Source organism: Drosophila pseudoobscura, chromosome X (genome assembly GCF_009870125.1).
Source record: "Drosophila pseudoobscura strain MV-25-SWS-2005 chromosome X, UCI_Dpse_MV25, whole genome shotgun sequence".
NCBI classification, from domain to species: Eukaryota; Metazoa; Arthropoda; class Insecta; order Diptera; family Drosophilidae; genus Drosophila; species Drosophila pseudoobscura.
In genome coordinates this window covers 32487291-32500064 of record NC_046683.1, presented here as the reverse complement: position 1 = coordinate 32500064, position 12774 = coordinate 32487291, and the positions used below count along the sequence as shown (strand labels likewise).

The 12774-nt window shown below is 39.8% G+C and overlaps 1 long non-coding RNA gene across 1 annotated transcript; it reads left to right on the top strand.

Moving 5' to 3' along the window:
• The first annotated feature begins 9822 nt into the window (after nt 1-9822).
• Nucleotides 9823-10309, top strand: LOC117184767 (uncharacterized). Its single transcript, XR_004470214.1, has 2 exons — nt 9823-10065; nt 10116-10309. It is a non-coding gene; the product is annotated as an uncharacterized lncRNA (long non-coding RNA).
• Nucleotides 10310-12774: the final 2465 nt, after the last annotated feature.

Here is a 12774-nt window from a genome sequence, read left to right as displayed (position 1 = left end):
CTAGAGTGAAATTTGAAGTTATGTGGATGCATACTTAAACTGATGTACTTCTTGAAATAAGACGACAAGAATGGTCTTCTTGCGAATTCGGAGAAACTAATATGCCACACTCGTCACCCATCTCGCTTACGAGTTAAGCGCGCGGCTAAAGCTTTCGCACGTAGTTTCTTCGTTGTGTGTGTAGTGATTTCCAAACTGGGGAAATAAAAAAACATTATTCTGCTGCGATCCACACTGCCGTTTAACAGTCGTCGTATCAAAATGTACCAAAGTATCAATTTTGAGTCTCTTTATGAGATTTTCCATTTTCTTTGTTTTATTAAAGATTAAATTCCGTACTAGCTATTCATCTTAGTTCTGTATTGTATAGACGTTAAGAGAAAAACAAACAATGTATATAATGACCCATAATTAAAATCAGCGCAAGTGAAAGCCACATAGTTTTAAGATCAGCCGTTAAGTTGCAAATCGTCGTCGAACTGGTATGGAAATGATAAAATCGGTGTTTCATCCGAATTAGAAGTGAAGACATGTATATTTATAATTTTTCTCCTTTCCGCAGAATATGTTTCCACGTCGCCCCTTGAGCTCAACGGACACGCCGGATATTTCGTATAAAGTATGAGTGAGTTACGAGCTTCCTTAAACGGAGATCTCGGGTATTTTCAAAGTATATATATACGTCTTGTAAAACTTCTATTGCGGTATGTTGAACAACCATATACATACGTGCGATAATTAAAGCCGATCGGCTAGTAATTTTTCTTTCACGCTTGCCTTCTTTTTATATTATTATCATATTTTTTTCTATTCTTTCCAATTTAATTTCTTTTACGCCATATTCTCTACACATACATAAGTCCTATATACATATACATATACATTTATAACTAGATATAAATTGTTATTATTTCCTCTTTCTTTATCTGATTAAGTTGTATTAAGTTTATGCATATCCAGGAAATCATGAAGTCCAAACCCGTAAATTTTGAATTGTTAAATAATAATTAGCTGATAATAATGGAACATTAAACCTTTTGTGTTTGTCCTGAGTAGAGCCTGAGGCAGTCCGCTGATCAAATAGAGATACGCTTGATCAGGGTTATGCCGTCGTTATGTCGATTAAACGGCATACTAAAGGTAGGGAGGGTAGAGAAGGGGTCAAAGTCATCTGAGTTCCCCGAGAGCGGCGGAATATAGTCTGACTATTTGTCGGTAGTCGGTTAGCCAGTTAGTTAAAATTCCCATTCTTTTCTTTTGTTTGATTTCTTTTATAGAGTTCCTTTTGAACATTAAATCAAGTGTACCTAAAACATCTTTGCGAATGTGTTCGTATGGCAAATAGGAGAGTAGGAAAGATCCCACGACACATTCCCACACATTCCGGCGAGCTAGTTAGAGCATAGCTAGATGTACACGTTCCGAAATCCTGCTATACTATTGGTGTCTGACCGTCAAAAAATGTAGGTACAACCTCCATCCGTACATACAATCTCACACCTCTAAGAATAAGAATTTCTTGCACATTACATAGATTGGCGCCCAACGTGGGGCCCGAGTACTAGTTACTACTGGTTAAAACCCCCAAAAAAACTTAGCTCGTTGCAATTTTAAATTCCACATTAAAATTAATAAGTCCAGTCCAACTACCGTAACGGAGGATATTGATGGAATTTTGGGTTTAAGATTCTGAGTTTCGGAACACCTAACCAAATAGAATCCGCCAGGTAGCAAGGGATGGAAAATTGTTATATTTTTGTTTAAGGTTACCAGAATCAATTTGCGAATATACGACAGCTATTCACAAAGGCGGATAGGTCGGCAAAATTATGATAGGATAACCCCAAAAGAGTTTATGAAGGAAGAGTATCGATGGCTTTCGGAAGTCTAATTTTCTAGATATAGATTTGGAAATTAGCCATTGCCAGAGTACTGACCACATAAACATACAATAGACCAATTTAAATTTCATTGAGGTTATATTCCGGCGACAAGAGAAAGCGTATATCGGACGGAGTCAGGCTCGAAAAGGACAAATATTGGGTATTTAGGAAAATTTTGTAAAGTTTATTGAAGTTTTGGTCCTATAATTAGGGATTTCCACATTTAGTGATCAGAACTCGTATTATTGGGTTACCTTAACATGTCACCAGTACAACGTACCCCGGGGGGCAAGGCGTCGGGTGACAGGAAACTACATCGCGCAGAGGGATGCATACTAGGTTGCAGTCTCAACAGTTTCGGGATAACTCTTTGGGCAGTATCAGCCATAGGTCGGCCGAAGGAGATATGCCGGAAAGAACCATTGAGGTAATGCAAGCCTTGATAAAAGGTCAACAGAAAGATATGATGGCGGAGCTAGGTTCATTCGTGAAGACTTTGATCGAGGAAAATCTACGCGAACAATTAGGTAGGATGACAATAGCTGCAGATAACACGCCTGTGCAAGCGACAAGGCAAAATCATGAGCCTAATATATCAGGAAACTCGTTGTCTTCAGAAAACGGAAGGGAAAGGGTATTACCACATCCAAATGCCGCTAACAGGGCGATAGCTCCTGGGAAGGCCGCTAATATCTTAGCCAGCTGGCGACTAAAGTTTGACGGATCCAAAGACGCTATGCACGTCGACGAATTCCTGTACAGGGTTCGTTCACTTACATCCTCCACTTTAAATAACGATTACGAATTACTCTGTGACAATATGCATCTGCTTTTCTCGGCTAAAGCCAGCGATTGGTTTTGGAACTTCCATAGAAAGAACCCACAGTTTTCTTGGCAAACTTTTTCTGCCTCGTTTAGACAACGATTCGATGATGCTAAAGATGATTTCGACTTGTGGGAGTTGATTAGAAAACGCCGTCAGAGAGAGGGTGAATCGTTTGACGATTATCAGACGGCCGTCGAAGAATTAGTGTCCAGGCTCTCACACGAGGTTAGCGAAAATAAGTTAGTAGACATTTTAAAACGTAACGCAAAAACAGCCCTCAGATATGAACTCTTGCATCTCAAAATCAGCGATCGAACTGGCCTGAGAGAAGAAGTTCGCAAGCATGAAAACTTCTGTAAAGACAACCATAACCCTTTTCCACGAGGTAAATTCGGCAAACCGAATGAAGCAGAAATACTTACGGACAATGAAGATTCTCAATGATTATGTCTACAAAAGAACCGAACCTGATCGGGGAAATAAGGGTGTAGATAATCTATCTTGGAAATTGTGGATTCCTAGAGAACTCACCCAAGGTGTAATCGCGCGGGCCCATGATCCGCCGAATGCCGCTCATAGTGGAGTAGGGAAAAACCATCGAAAAGATTAAAAGATATTTGTTTTGGCCAAAAATGAACAAGCAAATACGTGAGTATGTAACTCATTGTGAAGTGTGTCGTCACACCAAACACCCGAACACCGTGTTGAAACCACCCATGGGAAAACCAATGGTTTCTGATCGTCCGTTTCAAAAAAAAAAAAAAAAACTTTATATAGATTTGCTGGGTCCATATCCCCGAACCAAGAAAGGGCATATTGGGGTACTTATTATCGTAGATCACTTCACAAAATTTCATTTCCTATGCCCCCTCAGGGTGTTTACTTCCAATCGGGTGTGCGAATACCTTGAAAATTATTTGTTCTGTACATTTGGAGTCCCCGAGGTGATATTAACAGATAACGGATCTCAATTCGTTTCTGGAGCCTTTCAGGCTTTTCTAACCCGCTTTGGAATACAACATGTTCGGACGGCGATATATTCAGCACAGGCGAATGCCAGTGAGAGACTCAATAGATCGGTGTTAGCAGCTATAAGAGCTTACATAGGCCAGGATCATTCCACTTGGGATACCAAATTACCGGAAATCAGTGCTGCTCTCAGATCCAACATTCACCAAAGCACAGGGTACTCGCCCTATTTCCTAACCTTGGGACAAAATATGATTCTGAATGGCAAAGACTATGAGTTGCTTCGCCGCTTAAAACTCTTATCGGAGGATAGCCGCATTAGTTATCCGGAAGCACTACAAATCATTCGCGAATCGGCAAAGAAAAAGGTGAAAGAGTCACATGAACAAAATGCTAGGAGATATAATCTACGCTGTCGAAAAGTTGAGTTTAAGGTTGGAGAGCCAGTACTTGCCCGCAATTTCTGCCAAAGCAATGCTAGTAAAAAGTTTAATGCAAAGTTAGCGCCGGTTTTTGATTCAGCCGTGGTACCTAGACGAGTTGGCTCATCCTATTATAAACTGGAAAACGAACAGGGTAAAAACATAGGAATATTTCACCTCAAAGACATACAAGTTCAACCCTAGGCAACTGTCCTTCTTCTGTTTAGGCCTCGCCAGTTAAAACTAGCGCTTCCTCAACTGTGGTGTAGTGGCCAGTTGTGACTCTAAAACTCCAGCGAACAGTTTGGGAAGTATTGCCCTCGCGTTCAACATTAACTCTTCTTTTTTAAAACAAGATAAGAGATTGATTATAAGAGAGAAGTAGTTAAAGCTTTCACTGAAGAGCTTAAGATCTAATTGAGAGAAGCAGCGTGGTTCTGTGGGAGTTATGTTTTAAAGCTTCACTAGAAATCGTACGATTTCTCCGTTAGTCGTGGAAGCTATGTGTAAGCTTTGCTTAGCATCGTACGATTTCTCCGTTAGTCGTGGGAGCTATGTGTAAGCTTGGCTTAGCATCGTATGATTTCCCCGTTGGTTGTGGAAGGTAAAGTTCCGATCGCAAGGGCTAATGCTAGTGATAAAACTTCTAGATGGATCATTGCTTTAGTGAAGCTGTACGAACTCGGAGGTATTTTTCTATGCAAATATATATATATATATCCAGTGAATTTGAAAACGTCGTGCAATCAAACACGTGCCAATTAAATTGAAGTTCTGGTGGATTGTATTATTCGGTTTGGTTTAAAGAAGACAAGAGGTATTTGAATCGTACAATAGTGAAACAGTTTTAACAGTCTCGTATCCTAGGACTGGGAATCTTACTACGTTCGACATCGGGAAAGAGAAAAAGTACCAACTGACCCCTCCAATAACGAAGTCGTCAAAGTCCATCGATTTCTTAGTAGATCTGGGAAAGGCCTCGGATTTCCCAGGAACCAGCATCTACATAAACCCACGATAACTACAACCAAATAAACTAGCAAAAGCCGTCCGAAGATATACTAGAGTGAAATTTGAAGTTATGTGGATGCATACTTAAACTGATGTACTTCTTGAAATAAGACGACAAGAATGGTCTTCTTGCGAATTCGGAGAAACTAATATGCCACACTCGTCACCCTTCTCGCTTACGAGTTAAGCGCGCGGCTAAAGCTTTCGCACGTAGTTTCTTCGTTGTGTGTGTAGTGATTTCCAAACTGGGGAAATAAAAAAACATTATTCTGCTGCGATCCACACTGCCGTTTAACAGTCGTCGTATCAAAATGTACCAAAGTATCAATTTTGAGTCTCTTTATGAGATTTTCCATTTTCTTTGTTTTATTAAAGATTAAATTCCGTACTAGCTATTCATCTTAGTTCTGTATTGTATAGACGTTAAGAGAAAAACAAACAATGTATATAATGACCCATAATTAAAATCAGCGCAAGTGAAAGCCACATAGTTTTAAGATCAGCCGTTAAGTTGCAAATCGTCGTCGAACTGGTATGGAAATGATAAAATCGGTGTTTCATCCGAATTAGAAGTGAAGACATGTATATTTATAATTTTCCTCCTTTCCTCAGAATATGTTTCCACGTCGCCCCTTGAGCTCAACGGACACGCCGGATATTTCGTATAAAGTATGAGTGAGTTACGAGCTTCCTTAAACGGAGATCTCGGGTATTTTCAAAGTATATATATACGTCTTGTAAAACTTCTATTGCGGTATGTTGAACAACCATATACATACGTGCGATAATTAAAGCCGATCGGCTAGTAATTTTTCTTTCACGCTTGCCTTCTTTTTATATTATTATCATATTTTTTTCTATTCTTTCCAATTTAATTTCTTTTACGCCATATTCTCTACACATACATAAGTCCTATATACATATACATATACATTTATAACTAGATATAAATTGTTATTATTTCCTCTTTCTTTATCTGATTAAGTTGTATTAAGTTTATGCATATCCAGGAAATCATGAAGTCCAAACCCGTAAATTTTGAATTGTTAAATAATAATTAGCTGATAATAATGGAACATTAAACCTTTTGTGTTTGTCCTGAGTAGAGCCTGAGGCAGTCCGCTGATCAAATAGAGATACGCTTGATCAGGGTTATGCCGTCGTTATGTCGATTAAACGGCATACTAAAGGTAGGGAGGGTAGAGAAGGGGTCAAAGTCATCTGAGTTCCCCGAGAGCGGCGGAATATAGTCTGACTATTTGTCGGTAGTCGGTTAGCCAGTTAGTTAAAATTCCCATTCTTTTCTTTTGTTTGATTTCTTTTATAGAGTTCCTTTTGAACATTAAATCAAGTGTACCTAAAACATCTTTGCGAATGTGTTCGTATGGCAAATAGGAGAGTAGGAAAGATCCCACGACATTCCGGCGAGCTAGTTAGAGCATAGCTAGATGTACACGTTCCGAAATCCTGCTATACTATTGGTGTCTGACCGTCAAAAAATGTAGGTACAACCTCCATCCGTACATACAATCTCACACCTCTAAGAATAAGAATTTCTTGCACATTACATAGATTGGCGCCCAACGTGGGGCCCGAGTACTAGTTACTACTGGTTAAAACCCCCAAAAAAACTTAGCTCGTTGCAATTTTAAATTCCACATTAAAATTAATAAGTCCAGTCCAACTACCGTAACGGAGGATATTGATGGAATTTTGGGTTTAAGATTCTGAGTTTCGGAACACCTAACCAAATAGAATCCGCCAGGTAGCAAGGGATGGAAAATTGTTATATTTTTGTTTAAGGTTACCAGAATCAATTTGCGAATATACGACAGCTATTCACAAAGGCGGATAGGTCGGCAAAATTATGATAGGGTAACCCCAAAAGAGTTTATGAAGGAAGAGTATCGATGGCTTTCGGAAGTCTAATTTTCTAGATATAGATTTGGAAATTAGCCATTGCCAGAGTACTGACCACATAAACATACAATAGACCAATTTAAATTTCATTGAGGTTATATTCCGGCGACAAGAGAAAGCGTATATCGGACGGAGTCAGGCTCGAAAAGGACAAATATTGGGTATTTAGGAAAATTTTGTAAAGTTTATTGAAGTTTTGGTCCTATAATTAGGGATTTCCACATTTAGTGATCAGAACTCGTATTATTGGGTTACCTTAACATGTCACCAGTACAACGTACCCCGGGGGGCAAGGCGTCGGGTGACAGGAAACTACATCGCGCAGAGGGATGCATACTAGGTTGCAGTCTCAACAGTTTCGGGATAACTCTTTGGGCAGTATCAGCCATAGGTCGGCCGAAGGAGATATGCCGGAAAGAACCATTGAGGTAATGCAAGCCTTGATAAAAGGTCAACAGAAAGATATGATGGCGGAGCTAGGTTCATTCGTGAAGACTTTGATCGAGGAAAATCTACGCGAACAATTAGGTAGGATGACAATAGCTGCAGATAACACGCCTGTGCAAGCGACAAGGCAAAATCATGAGCCTAATATATCAGGAAACTCGTTGTCTTCAGAAAACGGAAGGGAAAGGGTATTACCACATCCAAATGCCGCTAACAGGGCGATAGCTCCTGGGAAGGCCGCTAATATCTTAGCCAGCTGGCGACTAAAGTTTGACGGATCCAAAGACGCTATGCACGTCGACGAATTCCTGTACAGGGTTCGTTCACTTACATCCTCCACTTTAAATAACGATTACGAATTACTCTGTGACAATATGCATCTGCTTTTCTCGGCTAAAGCCAGCGATTGGTTTTGGAACTTCCATAGAAAGAACCCACAGTTTTCTTGGCAAACTTTTTCTGCCTCGTTTAGACAACGATTCGATGATGCTAAAGATGATTTCGACTTGTGGGAGTTGATTAGAAAACGCCGTCAGAGAGAGGGTGAATCGTTTGACGATTATCAGACGGCCGTCGAAGAATTAGTGTCCAGGCTCTCACACGAGGTTAGCGAAAATAAGTTAGTAGACATTTTAAAACGTAACGCAAAAACAGCCCTCAGATATGAACTCTTGCATCTCAAAATCAGCGATCGAACTGGCCTGAGAGAAGAAGTTCGCAAGCATGAAAACTTCTGTAAAGACAACCATAACCCTTTTCCACGAGGTAAATTCGGCAAACCGAATGAAGCAGAAATACTTACGGACAATGAAGATTCTCAATGATTATGTCTACAAAAGAACCGAACCTGATCGGGGAAATAAGGGTGTAGATAATCTATCTTGGAAATTGTGGATTCCTAGAGAACTCACCCAAGGTGTAATCGCGCGGGCCCATGATCCGCCGAATGCCGCTCATAGTGGAGTAGGGAAAAACCATCGAAAAGATTAAAAGATATTTGTTTTGGCCAAAAATGAACAAGCAAATACGTGAGTATGTAACTCATTGTGAAGTGTGTCGTCACACCAAACACCCGAACACCGTGTTGAAACCACCCATGGGAAAACCAATGGTTTCTGATCGTCCGTTTCAAAAAAAAAAAAAAAAAACTTTATATAGATTTGCTGGGTCCATATCCCCGAACCAAGAAAGGGCATATTGGGGTACTTATTATCGTAGATCACTTCACAAAATTTCATTTCCTATGCCCCCTCAGGGTGTTTACTTCCAATCGGGTGTGCGAATACCTTGAAAATTATTTGTTCTGTACATTTGGAGTCCCCGAGGTGATATTAACAGATAACGGATCTCAATTCGTTTCTGGAGCCTTTCAGGCTTTTCTAACCCGCTTTGGAATACAACATGTTCGGACGGCGATATATTCAGCACAGGCGAATGCCAGTGAGAGACTCAATAGATCGGTGTTAGCAGCTATAAGAGCTTACATAGGCCAGGATCATTCCACTTGGGATACCAAATTACCGGAAATCAGTGCTGCTCTCAGATTCAACATTCACCAAAGCACAGGGTACTCGCCCTATTTCCTAACCTTGGGACAAAATATGATTCTGAATGGCAAAGACTATGAGTTGCTTCGCCGCTTAAAACTCTTATCGGAGGATAGCCGCATTAGTTATCCGGAAGCACTACAAATCATTCGCGAATCGGCAAAGAAAAAGGTGAAAGAGTCACATGAACAAAATGCTAGGAGATATAATCTACGCTGTCGAAAAGTTGAGTTTAAGGTTGGAGAGCCAGTACTTGCCCGCAATTTCTGCCAAAGCAATGCTAGTAAAAAGTTTAATGCAAAGTTAGCGCCGGTTTTTGATTCAGCCGTGGTACCTAGACGAGTTGGCTCATCCTATTATAAACTGGAAAACGAACAGGGTAAAAACATAGGAATATTTCACCTCAAAGACATACAAGTTCAACCCTAGGCAACTGTCCTTCTTCTGTTTAGGCCTCGCCAGTTAAAACTAGCGCTTCCTCAACTGTGGTGTAGTGGCCAGTTGTGACTCTAAAACTCCAGCGAACAGTTTGGGAAGTATTGCCCTCGCGTTCAACATTAACTCTTCTTTTTTAAAAAAAGATAAGAGATTGATTATAAGAGAGAAGTAGTTAAAGCTTTCACTGAAGAGCTTAAGATCTAATTGAGAGAAGCAGCGTGGTTCTGTGGGAGTTATGTTTTAAAGCTTCACTAGAAATCGTACGATTTCTCCGTTAGTCGTGGAAGCTATGTGTAAGCTTTGCTTAGCATCGTACGATTTCTCCGTTAGTCGTGGGAGCTATGTGTAAGCTTGGCTTAGCATCGTATGATTTCCCCGTTGGTTGTGGAAGGTAAAGTTCCGATCGCAAGGGCTAATGCTAGTGATAAAACTTCTAGATGGATCATTGCTTTAGTGAAGCTGTACGAACTCGGAGGTATTTTTCTATGCAAATATATATATATATCCAGTGAATTTGAAAACGTCGTGCAATCAAACACGTGCCAATTAAATTGAAGTTCTGGTGGATTGTATTATTCGGTTTGGTTTAAAGAAGACAAGAGGTATTTGAATCGTACAATAGTGAAACAGTTTTAACAGTCTCGTATCCTAGGACTGGGAATCTTACTACGTTCGACATCGGGAAAGAGAAAAAGTACCAACTGACCCCTCCAATAACGAAGTCGTCAAAGTCCATCGATTTCTTAGTAGATCTGGGAAAGGCCTCGGATTTCCCAGGAACCAGCATCTACATAAACCCACGATAACTACAACCAAATAAACTAGCAAAAGCCGTCCGAAGATATACTAGAGTGAAATTTGAAGTTATGTGGATGCATACTTAAACTGATGTACTTCTTGAAATAAGACGACAAGAATGGTCTTCTTGCGAATTCGGAGAAACTAATATGCCACACTCGTCACCCTTCTCGCTTACGAGTTAAGCGCGCGGCTAAAGCTTTCGCACGTAGTTTCTTCGTTGTGTGTGTAGTGATTTCCAAACTGGGGAAATAAAAAAACATTATTCTGCTGCGATCCACACTGCCGTTTAACAGTCGTCGTATCAAAATGTACCAAAGTATCAATTTTGAGTCTCTTTATGAGATTTTCCATTTTCTTTGTTTTATTAAAGATTAAATTCCGTACTAGCTATTCATCTTAGTTCTGTATTGTATAGACGTTAAGAGAAAAACAAACAATGTATATAATGACCCATAATTAAAATCAGCGCAAGTGAAAGCCACATAGTTTTAAGATCAGCCGTTAAGTTGCAAATCGTCGTCGAACTGGTATGGAAATGATAAAATCGGTGTTTCATCCGAATTAGAAGTGAAGACATGTATATTTATAATTTTTCTCCTTTCCTCAGAATATGTTTCCACGTCGCCCCTTGAGCTCAACGGACACGCCGGATATTTCGTATAAAGTATGAGTGAGTTACGAGCTTCCTTAAACGGAGATCTCGGGTATTTTCAAAGTATATATATACGTCTTGTAAAACTTCTATTGCGGTATGTTGAACAACCATATACATACGTGCGATAATTAAAGCCGATCGGCTAGTAATTTTTCTTTCACGCTTGCCTTCTTTTTATATTATTATCATATTTTTGTCTATTCTTTCCAATTTAATTTCTTTTACGCCATATTCTCTACACATACATAAGTCCTATATACATATACATATACATTTATAACTAGATATAAATTGTTATTATTTCCTCTTTCTTTATCTGATTAAGTTGTATTAAGTTTATGCATATCCAGGAAATCATGAAGTCCAAACCCGTAAATTTTGAATTGTTAAATAATAATTAGCTGATAATAATGGAACATTAAACCTTTTTTGTTTGTCCTGAGTAGAGCCTGAGGCAGTCCGCTGATCAAATAGAGATACGCTTGATCAGGGTTATGCCGTCGTTATGTCGATTAAACGGCATACTAAAGGTAGGGAGGGTAGAGAAGGGGTCAAAGTCATCTGAGTTCCCCGAGAGCGGCGGAATATAGTCTGACTATTTGTCGGTAGTCGGTTAGCCAGTTAGTTAAAATTCCCATTCTTTTCTTTTGTTTGATTTCTTTTATAGAGTTCCTTTTGAACATTAAATCAAGTGTACCTAAAACATCTTTGCGAATGTGTTCGTATGGCAAATAGGAGAGTAGGAAAGATCCCACGACATTCCGGCGAGCTAGTTAGAGCATAGCTAGAGGTACACGTTCCGAAAACCTGCTATACTATTGGTGTCTGACCGTCAAAAAATGTAGGTACAACCTCCATCCGTACATACAATCTCACACCTCTAAGAATAAGAATTTCTTGCACATTACAGATTTTAAGAAACCCTTTTTGTTAATATGTGACGCAAGCACCTTTGGTTTGGGCTGCGTACTAGCTCAATTAAACGAGGAAGGGATAGAGTTACCTATAGCGTTTATGTCCGAGAAACTTTCCAAGGCGCAACGAAACTATTCGGTCACTGAACTCGAGTGCTTGGCAGTGATTAAAGGAATAAAGAAGTTTAGAGCTTACGTAGAAGGACAGGATTTCCAAGTTATAACGGACCATGCGTCCCTACAATGGCTTATGAGGCAAAAAGATTTGTCAGGTCGCTTGGCCCGCTGGGCTATAAAATTACAGGGATTTAATTTTCAAATATCACATCGTAAAGGGTCCGAAAACGTAGTGGCTGACGCGTTGTCACGCCAAGATGAACCCGAGGTAAGAGAGCTGAACGGCAACGGACCCATAGTCGACCTTACTTCTACAGAGTTTAAATCGAACGAATACATGGATCTAATAGAACACATAAGGCTTAATCAACTTAAGTTACCCGATTTGAAAATTGACGATAATTTGGTGTATAAAAGAACCGAACCATCTTCAGGGGACGCGATAGCAGATAAACAAACTTGGAAGCTTTGGATTCCATCAGGCCTTACCAGCGATATAATTTCCAGGGCTCATGACCCCCCAGACGCTTCCCACAGTGGTATTGGGAAAACCGTTGAAAAAGTGAAAAGGTACTTGTTTTGGCCAAAAATGGTTACACAAATACGTATCATATGTAATATGTATCAAAATTAATTAATAATTGTAGATCACAACACCAAATTTCACTTCTTATGTCCGCTCAAGAAGTTTACCTCAAGTAAGGTGTGTGACTTCCTAGAAAATATGTTATTTAGTACTTTCGGGGTCCCTGAGACTATACTTACCGATAATGGTTCGCAGTTTGTCTCTGGGAATTTCAAGTCATTTCTTACCAGATTCGGGG